Source organism: Leuresthes tenuis, unplaced genomic scaffold, assembly GCF_036924035.1.
Source record: "Leuresthes tenuis unplaced genomic scaffold, fLeuTen1.0.hap1 SCAF_13, whole genome shotgun sequence".
NCBI classification, from domain to species: domain Eukaryota; kingdom Metazoa; phylum Chordata; class Actinopteri; order Atheriniformes; family Atherinopsidae; genus Leuresthes; species Leuresthes tenuis.
In genome coordinates this window covers 9,416,646-9,427,669 of record NW_027325367.1, presented here as the reverse complement: position 1 = coordinate 9,427,669, position 11,024 = coordinate 9,416,646, and positions in this window count along the sequence as shown.

Sequence of the window (11,024 nt, the reverse complement as noted above, 5' to 3'; positions counted from 1 at the left end):
AACTTGTTCTTTCCAACACAAGCCCATGTAACGTGGAACGAGTTGAACTACATGATCAGTAACTCAATTTGATCTATTTATAATAAGATTTTTTCATAATATTCCCTACAAGTCTTCATCCATCAGTACCTATCATAATAACTGCTCTAGAGTATTTTCTAAAGTAACACTGTTGGCAGGAGGGTGTGTATGTCAGTATTTCAGTGAGTGGATAAATAATTAACTGTGAGTGTATATGTGTGTGTGTCCTCCTGAAGCCTGACACCTGTTTCTGTAAGCACATGGAGTGTTTATCTAGTCCTAAGAATGAGCACAATACAAATGGAGGGGGCGATTCAAGCCAGTGATAAAGTGGCCTGAGGTTGGTTTTGTTGTTATGGCCAGTTTGAAACTCAATACTGACACAAGCCTGGTATTGTTGAGGTAATGCAGATGTCACGCTTAGAAAAGAGCTGCGTTTTCCATTTGTCACAAGTATTACGGACCAAACTGTATGTTACAAAAATTAAATAAAACATAGCCTCTCATCAGATCAAATTGTTTTAAACAGAACACTTTTAAAATTCTAAAACCCAAAGAAATTTAAACTTAAATTTAGTGGAGACAAAGTGGTATCCAAAACATTTGAGTAGATGAAAAACTATCAGTTCTCAGAATGAAAGTAACATTGGACTCTGATGATCCATTCAATCCATGTCCAGTGGGATAAAATGTTTTCCTTACATACTGAAGACTCACAGTAATGAAAATTGTTAAATGTGAAGATTTTAAATTTGACTATAAGATTTTTTTATGTAGTTTGAGTCACATGAATCAAATCCTATTCAATTAAATTGAATTATATGCTAAAAAAAATTACTTTTTTGTATTGAAGTCAAATTTATAAAAAAAAAATTGGGAAATTTCAATAGTATCAAATGGAGGGGAGGAGATGTAATGATCCACTAGAGGCCACTACTAACCCTTCAATCTGCCTGCAGTAGAGTTGATGGTTAGTTATAATGTAGGTCTCTCATGAAGCTAGAACTCAGCTGATAGGTGGTCTTTATGGGAGGAGGTAGGGGTGTTCACGGGCACAGTCCCCTTCTAGCCAATTGTCAAGGAGTACTGGCTGTTTAAATGTAGTGGTGCCATGCAGTGTCATCCGTTTGTATTGATTGCTTTTGTAGTTTGTTCCATTCTCCTTTTTTCTTTTTTTTGAGCCACAAAAAGTCCTCTTCAGTCCACTCAGATATGTGTAAATGAAAAAATAAATGATGTTAAATATGCATGCACATATAGAAATGAGCTTTACACTATTTAAAAAAGGAATTATCTCAGGCTTTCAAATAGAAAAAAGTATACTGTATATACATATATATATATATTGATAAGGTAAGATAAACCTTTATTTGTCTCACAAGGGGAAATGCCAAAATAATATAAAAGCAAAAGAGTAAAGAATACAGTATTGATGTATATTCTCATAACTATACACACATGTACAAGTGTGTAAAGTGCACAGTGAACTAGAGAAATTGCAGTTTATGTTGCCTGTCACTGGAAGCACTGGGAGCCATGTTCATTGTGCAGTCTGACAGCTGCAGGAAGGAGTGACCTGCAAAACCTCTCTGTCACACACTTTGGGTGGAGCAACCTGTCATGAAGGAGCTCTGCAGTGCAGTGAGTGTGTCTTGGGGGGAGTATGCATAGAAAAGTAATTTTCTCTGCATACTTGCTGGCAAAGTACTGGGATAAAATGTTTGAGGCTTTTTTCATTCAAAGCATCAACAAGGGTAAATAAAATATTTCTAATGTGTGTTGTTTTTTTTACTGTTACCGTTAAACAAACAGAAACATTCATATGTTTTCCTGAATTTACTTTTCATCATCGAAAGAATTTAATTTCCTCCAAACAGACATTAAAACCATCAATGGAAATTGTCAGATAATTGTTTTGGAACAAGCAGGCTTTTGGAATGAGTTTATCCAACATTTACATTTAGAAGGATTAGCAGTTGTCTGCATACAGGAAATAAGAGTTACAAAAATGTATTTTACCATATTTTCTGTTAAATTCAGCACATTGCACCTGCTGTTTGACAGTTTCATATTGTTCTCATATGGGTGGATAACACCAGCTTATGTTCTAGCCTATACATGTTATATTAAGTCATGTCATCTTAATTTATATTACTTCATACTGACTTTCTGTCCTTCCTCAGTTGAACATATGTACATTTAACCTTCTGCGTGATTTGTTTCAACCAACTACCAGATATTGATTTTACTAGCCTGACATTAAACAGACTAAGGTGCATTGCTCCTATCTATCTAGTCGTCAGTAAATATTTAGAGAACACATGCAGCTGAATTCAAGGTTTAACATGATTATGTTGCAGTTACATGACTTACATGGTATACTTTTAGCATTATCAAATCATTTCAATTTGCACTTTTATCACACTACTATCTATGGAGTCCTGCATACATAACTATCATCGAAACAACATAATATACAAAAAGTGAAGCATTTAAAAAGCATCTGTGTTGTGGTATGAGGCAGCAGATCCTCCAATGGTAAGAATAGCAATTTTCTTTTTAATTTGATTTGATAAATATATTTGATACAAAAATAGATATTAATAGTGACTTTTACTGAGTTTTGCTGGACATTCTGCGCTTTGTTTTCCATCTTGGGATTAGGATTGTAAAAAGCCATCATATGCTTGTTTCACTGAACCCACTCTCATTTGGACAAATCAGACAGCACACTGAGGATTTGTTCTTTAATTTCTTTGAGGACATACAGGTGGATATCTCCAAAACTGCCTAGGTTATTGTCTACAAGAAAGACCACAGTTTGTGTAGCTGAACAGGCGTGTTCTGTTTACCATGTACACCTCAGACCTGAGACTTCCAGTACAACTCAGAGCGCTGTCATCTGCAGACACACTGAAATGACTCCCCTGATTTTGAACATGAGAGAGACAAATGAGGTGGCTGTGGGTTTAAGGATATGTGGGGATAAGCCTAACACTGTGTCCATCCTGAGAGAAGCACATAGACTGAAGCTGCAACACTGAGGCTGTTTATGATAAAAAGAAATGGACAGAGCAGAGTCCAAGAGCAAGTAAAATGTTGCTTAAATTACTCAAGATTCAACTCTGTGGTGAGTGGGATTTTCCTTACAGTCAGCAGCTGGGGCAGCAGAGTCAATGACCAAAATAAACTGATACAAATGAGTAAAGAAAACTGGCTCAGTGCTTGTAACTGCTTTGGAGCCCCTGGAGCTGATTATATAAAGGGAAATGTTGAACAGGTTGTTAAACATAACAGACAAAAAGCTTTTCTCAGCTCCACTGTTATAAGGACTGGTACAGGAAGTCAAAATAAAGTCAGGAGAAGGGACTCCTCTTCTAAAATGAATTGCCTTTATTTGTTTTTATATTGTCTTTCGATAGTTGCAAGATTTTTTTTTCCCTCGTTAATACTGAAATATTATAACTTCCCTTTGGGGATTATCAAAGTTTTATTTACTGTCACTGCTTGTCTGTTTACCTGTCTGTCAGTCTCTCTGTTTATTGGCAGGATTATGTAAACAGGCCAAAAGAGCATGGCCATGGTCACAGCTGTTACCTTTTGGTATGGATGGATTCAAATAAAGTTTTTTTTATGGCAAGAAAGTCCACTGACCTTAGCAGAGGACTGCATTCTCTTGCCTTCTTACAACTTTCAATGAATCACGTCGCTTCTTGTAAAAGCAAAATCTTTACTCTGCAGCTTACAATTTTGGTTTTACATTTGACACTGTGATCTTTTCAGGCTATGCTCACTGTTCTCATCAACCTTCTTTTCTAGTAGCTGCAGGGAGCTCTGGCATGTTACTGTGCATTAACTGCCCGACATGAAGGTACAGAGATTTAATGTTTGAAACTAGCTTGCTAATATGGTGCGGAATTTAGCTGCTGAAACCAGGATTAAAACAGAGGTTAAGTGTATTTGCCAGGTGGCTGGAAACATAACTCAGAAACACAGAAAAATGCTGTGGTTGCTCTGAATCTGTTGGTTGTGCAAACAGGCAAAATCACTTTTAAAGAGACAATAAAGGGCAATATTTTATTTTGAACAAATAGAAACCAAGACGAAGAAACTGCAGTTTGTCCAGTGAACACTGAACACTGACTGAACTGAAAGATACCACAATGAGCTGATATATATGCTGATTTATATGTGGACAGTTGCTAAGTTTGTTTGTTATTGAAAGCTACAGTTTGACAAAAGTAGAATTTAAAGGTCTTTTTATGCCTTTACTTGACAGCAACAGTGGAAAGAGACAGGGAATGATGGGGAAAGAATGGCATGCAAAAAATGGTTTATGGTCAACTAGAAATCACGGAGCTTGTCCTCATTCTCTGATTTCAGTTGTGACAGTCCACTTTGTAAAAACACAGAAACATTTTTCATTGTGTTTTGGCTCAATTGTGCAACGTTGCAGGTTTGCTTATGCTAAATGTATTTGCATGTTTGCGGGAACACCTCAGCAATATTGACTGAAAACATGTTTAAATGTAATCAGGTTCATCGGACATGTTACAAGTGAAAGGACATGATTAGGCTGCAAACAGTAAAATCATATCCAACACTGATACATGTGCTATAAAACTTGCAGCCTTCTTATCACTTCTGTTCTACCGCATTTTTTATTGCTCTGGGGCGATAGTATCAGTGCTGAGCAGACTTTCTCAGAAGTTTCTAGCTGAAGTTGCTATGGGTGAGCTAATGAAAATGCTTTGATGCTGGTATTTTAGAATGATGGTGCTTTTTGTTAACAATCATTCTGTACATGTCTCAAACCGTCTGCTGATTACAACACACCACTACTGGATTTGTGTTGATAGAGTATGATAGACTTTGTTTTTTAAATTAGATGTAGCGTAAATTACCTGTTAATAATCTGTTATTGATAAAGAGATTGTTTTTCATTTAATGGCTGCTAAGAATTGCTTGAATACTGAAAATTCATGAGCACCTCTTAAAAACGTGTCAAATCTGATGATCAGACATGCAAATGATGGCACAGTTTTATGCCTCATATTTACCCAAAAGTCACATTTTTTTAAGTGCTCCAATCACCCGTGTGCCGCCCCAGTCAATAACTTATCATTGTTTACCCTTCCTGGTTATGAAAGTCTGTACACATTGCAGATGATTACATACACAGTTAATATGCTGTTTCTAGCATCTTCTAAAAATGGTCTAGTTAAACATTATTTATTTGATTAGGATTAATTATTACCATCAGTTGAGCTTTCTTTTTTAACAGATTTTTATATCCTCAAGTAGAAATATTTCTACATTGTTGAACAATACTGAGACCATACTACCTGATCAAACGTCCTTACACTTTGATTAATGCAACAGGCTTTTGATTTATCTCTATGATAAATCAAAAGTCTGTAATTGTACAGAACTCAGCTGCCAGACTTTGAAAAAAATAACATGAAATAATGACATAATTAAATACACTGATTTTTGGCTTGCTTGAACTGCCTTCATGTATGTTTTTGAACTGATTTTAAAATTTTACTTTTAACTTTCAAGGCTCTTAAAAGGCCTCCACAGTAGTTTAATATCTAATAACCTGTTTTTACACAGGCTACAAAGTTATGACTCACACCAAACATTACATTTTACTAATTCATGAAAAACCAATAGCTCATGTTGAATTTGACAGCCGCAACACAACTTTCAAAAGTTAGGATGGGTTCCACCAGAAGATTGGAAAAGTAAGTGGTGTTAAAAAAAAAAACACCTCACAAGTATTAAGTTTAACAGGTCAGTGGTATGATTTGGTATAGAAAGAGCACCTTAAGAAGGCAACATCTCTCACAGATAAAGAAGGGCATGGATTTGGCAACCTGCAAAAAAAACTTGCCTTGGGAACTGACCACTTAGACATGAGGAAAGGAACCATCAGTGCCGGAAGGTATGTGCAGGTTTTAGAGCAACATATGCTCCTATGCAGATGATGTCTTTTTCAGGGAAGGCCGGGTGTGGGACTGACCTCCCTGCAGCCCAAACCTTTCACCAAGTGAAAACATTTAGAGCATTGTGAAACACAAAATACAACAAAGAAGACTCAGGACAGTTGAGCAGCTGGAATCTTGTATCAGACAAGAGTGGAACAACATTAATATTGGTGTACCAGATTTGCAAATCATTGCACTCTGTGTTTATATACATTTTACACAGCGTCCCATTTTTTGTGTCATAAGCAAGTCTTTGTGGTGGTGCTCAGAGATCCTCTTTTGGAATATTCTTATTCGGGCCTGAAAAACTGGAGGTGAAATAGCTTTTTGCTGAGCCAAAGTTGAGGAATGATCTGATGGCTTTTCCTTACTTTATTTGATTTTGTTTACTTTCTGTATTTTATATCATGAAGTTTTTTTCTAATTTGATTTATTCAATTTTTTATCTAAAGTTTCAATACGTTGTTTTATTTGCTTGTTGTTTGTGTAATTATTGTTATATTTACTGGTTGCCCCGATTTGATTGTTTTCAAATTGTTGTATGAATAAAGACTATTTATCTATTATCACTGCTGCAGTTGATTGTGATGCTAAACCAAATTCAGGACATTCCAACACTGACAATCCTGAAGTGGTAAGGTAGCACACACAGAAAACCTCAGGACAAGGTTTTCTAACCTTTATTTTACCATTTTACAGCAGCCATATACAAATATGCTAATACTTTAGCCTTTATCCTTTGTCCTTTATCAGAGCATGAGAGAAATCTGGAGGTCATATCATGTTACTTATATATAAAAATCTCAATCTGTGATGGAGCAACAACCTGTCCAGGGTGTACGCTATCACTATCCCAATCACAGATGGGATGCGCTCCAGCCCACCCATGACCCACGAATTGGTTTAAGTAGATATAGAAAATGGATAGACAGATGGAATGTTGTATTAAATACAAGTGTGAATTTCCTGTTGGCATAACCTAGCTGCCGAGAGGCAGCTATCAAAGTACATCAGTATCAATACTCCAAACAAGGAATCCCTGATTTTGTGTGATTGTTTCAAACTTCTGACACTGTTAATATTCAAGTAAAGATATATGTTTGTAATGTCTTTCCCATATGTATGGAAGGTTAGGAGTTCACCATTTAGCATCTATGAACTGGACCAACATCGTAAAAGATTCGGAAATGCAGATATCATCGGTTTTCTGTAACGACTTTCTGGTCATCTCACCCTAATGCTCAATTTCTCTGTTAACCAGTTTACTGTAAAGACTAATGGGGAGATTAGAGTTGGGTTTGTTGCACAAATGTATGCTTGTAAAATAAAAAAACTGCACTATTCTTGGTCTTCAAGTGTATTTCATGGTAGAAATTAGCCTAGCACATTCATGCAAAATGTAGATTACACCCAGCTGAGACTATATTGGTAAGTTTGTGTACATGAGTTTCTTGCTAATAATGCCAAAAATCCATGGATTTTTGCACATGTGAATCTTCTTTTTATCTGGTATGTCTAAACTTTGGCCTGTCTTCATGGAACTGTTCTATCAGTGCAGTTAGGTTTGGTCTAAACTGCTATCTGTCCATTCCTGATAAAGCTGGAGAACAATATGGCTTCAATCTAACATCTTTATGACACAGCGATACCCTGTGCATGACTTCATTGTGTCTGGACTTTCAGCCAGTGTTTGCTCAACCAGATTGACTAATAGGTCAGTAAACTGTAGGAGAATGCATGATGGTTTTAGCAGTGATACGGAATAGTCTTTTTATGTTAGTTATGTTCGTACTTATAGAGGGCTTACTAACCACATAAAAAGATGCAGTCAATATGCACAAATGGCATATATTAGCTTGGTCAACGGTGTATATATATCTCTGCCTTTCACAATAACAGAGTAATGTGAAAATGAGCAGGACTCAACTTACTTAGAAACTGCCTTTTTGTCATTTTGTTTATTTTGTTGTGAAATCCAGTGAATACGGGATCAATGGGACTGCATGCTTCTACAATTTGGTGCATGATGTGATTAACACTTTTTAAGTTTGGGTAAAAACCTAAATGGAAAGAACTTAAACAAACCTGCAAAACAATTGACTCGACATAAGGTTTTAATTTAGCAAAAGACCTAAAAAATAGTCTGTTACTCAAGCCAATTTTCCATACATTAACAACTTGCATCTTGGCCAAAGCCTTAACAATTTCTCCCAAACCTCCAGAATGCTTCATACATGTCTCGGAAAAGGCTGATTTGTTAATCACAGGGGCAGCAATTCTCACTCACAAAGCACATCTTGTTACTTATAACCTGACTAAATAAAACTAACAAGAGGGAGCTTTACATACAAAATTAACTTCTGTTTTGAAGATTGAATTATTTTAATTTAAAAGACTTGAATTAATAGAATAATGAAAAAGTGATTCCACAAAAAAAGAAAAACATTAGCAGCATCATATGATCAGTTAAACTACTGGACTGTTAGGGCATCACTTGTCATCTCCTCTCCCTCTTGATGCCTCTTCTTTCCCAATCAGTTTTCCTTCATCCAAGTTTCCGTTGAATTTGATGGAAGGAACACATTCCAAAAAGATTGGGACAGGTCCATGTCGGCCACTGTGGAGCTTCACCAGTTCTGGGTCTTCTTTGTTTCATGATGCTCCAAATGTTTTCAGTTGGTAAAAGGTCTGGACTGCAGGGAGACCAGTCCAACACCCAGACTCCTCTACTGCAAAGCCATGCTGTTGTAATAGATGCTGGACGTTGTTTTGCCCTATCTTGCTGAAATATGCATACCCCATACCATCAGAGAGGCAGGCTTTTGAACTGAGCGCTGACAACAAGTTGGATCGTGCTACTTCTTTTAAGTCCAGAGGATGCATAGTCCAAAAGAATTTCACATTTTGATTTATCTGACCACAGAACAGTTGTGCACTTTGCCTCAATCCTTTTTAAATGAGCTTTGGTCCTGAGAAGACAGCAATGTTTCTGGACGCCTGGACACCTGAGCCACCTTAGAGCTCACAGATCATTAGCATCCAGTATTAATTTTCAGTCCAGTGGGCACAGAGATGTCTCCAGATTCTCTAAATCTTGTGGGTTCATTTTGTTCAGTATATCATGAACATTCAAACCTTTCCCAATTTTATGCTGGAAAACACTTTCGTACTTTCACTATTTGATATGTTCTTTGTGTTCAAATATGAATGAAATGTTGGTTTATGAGATTTGTATATCATGGCATTCTGTTTCCATCTACATTTTAAACAGCTTACAAACTTTTTTCAAATCTAGGTTGCAGTTTCACTACATTGTGCTGTTAATACTTAGGGACTACAACTATTTATTTTTTCCATTTGATAAAGTTTGCACATAAAAGTAAAAGCTATTTTTGTGTGTTATTAAGATTTCCATTCCTCCAAAGTAAATAAACAACTGGCAAATTTACCTTTAGTAGGACAACCAATTACATTTTTCTAGCAAAAATATTTTGATATTGATTATCATTAATTTTTTTATTTGAACCATTTTATAGCAATGACAGAGAAACACAAGCAAGTAGTTTTTCTCTTTTTGTATCTGAGTAGATGTATTGAGCCCCTTATTGAAGCACGCAAGCACAAAGTGCAAATTGTTTTTACAGTACACAGTGTGCCAGAGCCACATGTTCATGGATGAACATGACAAACCTGGAAAGAGGGAAGGACTACAGAAAATCCATAACGTGTCACAGATTACATGTAGATAACGATCATGACAACTGACCACCACGACAGGTTGAAAGTTCAGTTTTGGCAGCACAAGTTGAAGAATTCCAAACCTGATTATTCTGGAAAAAAAAGTTAGTTTTGAAGCTGAACCACAATTTCTAACATTCTGAAAGCCTGGTCATCGTGTTTTCCATTTAAGTGAAATCATAATGCAGCATTCAATTTTTTTTTAGGAAACTACTGAGAACAAGTCATGCTATAGGGTTATCAAATCTGATTTAGGTATCTTCAGATAAGCACTGGCTATCCAGAGTGAAGCGTACAGTTGATAACATCTGAACTACTGTGTGTGCCACAAACTGTCATCTGCACATACAGTTTGAAATGCATTATACAACATAACATAAATCAATAATAGAGCGACAGTACTAAAAGAAAAGGCGTCAGTGGTCTCAGCAGATTAAACCATTGACCTTTACACCAAATGACTGATTGGGCAAGAGTCCTTACAGCTGCTCGTCTGGTTTTCTGTCTCTACGTAGATCAATGTTAAAAATCACTTTCAGGAGTTTTCTTCTTTTTTTGGTAATGATCTAGTAATAACAAGACTGGATCAATCACATTTGAGTCCTGTTTTTTTTTTTTTTTAAGCTTCTCCATCTTGATCTTCTTCTGCGGTCTTTGCCAGACATTAGCAGCTGATTACAACAGAGGCAAACAAATGGAGTGCCAGTTTATCAAGTCTCTGATGACACAACAGTTCAGGTCCAGGCTACCTGCAGCCCACAGTATTATAATGCAGAGGTGGTTGCTGAAAGAGAAGAGATTGCTTTTGTTCATACAAGATGACATTATTAAAGAAGCCATACTGTGCTTTGGGGTTTTTTGCCTTTTGTTCTGTGCGGTAAAGGTGTTTTGCACATGAAAAAAAAAAGATTTGCCAAATTTTAAAAGCCCAAAGTCCATTTCAAATGGAGTTTTACTCTTCACCAGAAAACACAGGTACTTGTTGGCAGTCCAGGCTTTGCTTTATATACTTATCAACATCACCAGATGATAATTCTAATGTCCTTCTACTGGAAAGTTTCACAGACCCACAAAGATCTGTCAATCAAGCTTTATTTGTGCAACACTCAGACAGACACTACACTCAGTGCAGTAAAACAACAACAATAAAAAAAGAGAGATGATAGATAGTGCAGGACTGTCTCACTCCTGTCGCTTCATGCATTTCTTTTACCATTACCACCTGCTCCCATTCATCTGCTTATTCATTCATGCAATAGTTTAATTCATTCTGTA